The 431-nt window shown below is 49.0% G+C and overlaps 1 protein-coding gene across 12 annotated transcripts in view; it reads left to right on the top strand.

Moving 5' to 3' along the window:
* Positions 1 to 431, top strand: part of sycp2 (synaptonemal complex protein 2) — a 46,899-nt gene that overhangs the window by 13,246 nt on the left and 33,222 nt on the right. The window lies entirely within an intron of this gene.

Consider the following 431-nt stretch of genomic DNA (forward strand, 5'->3'; position numbering starts at 1 on the left):
TCATAGAACGCTCCGGGTTTTTTGCAAAGCCAATCTACGGCTTCGTAAACCCGTCTGCTCATGAGCCAGTCAGAGTAGTTCCCTGCACCCCGCGCATCTTAGTTTCTAGATGTAGACAGTCACGGAGGACAGAGTGACGGGAGGAAAACTCAACAGATAGCAGTCGGTTATACGTCGGTATCAAGGTTTACCAGTTTACCAGTAAACGCAACATTTTGTCCCGTCTGTTGTTTTTCAGACAACAGCGGTGACCAGTGCTAGTCGGTGCTAGTAGTGTCTGTTAGCTGTTAGCTCCTCTAGGACGCACCGGTGCAACGCTGTTTATATGGAGATGGTTTAATTTTGTGTTACATGACCCATTTTGTCTGGAAAACCGTGCCTGTGTTGAATCTCTCCTCTACTCTCTCTCCTCTTACTCCGCGCCCGGCCAC

The sequence above is a fragment of the Etheostoma spectabile genome, chromosome 7 (assembly GCF_008692095.1).
Source record: "Etheostoma spectabile isolate EspeVRDwgs_2016 chromosome 7, UIUC_Espe_1.0, whole genome shotgun sequence".
Classification (NCBI taxonomy): Eukaryota; Metazoa; Chordata; class Actinopteri; order Perciformes; family Percidae; genus Etheostoma; species Etheostoma spectabile.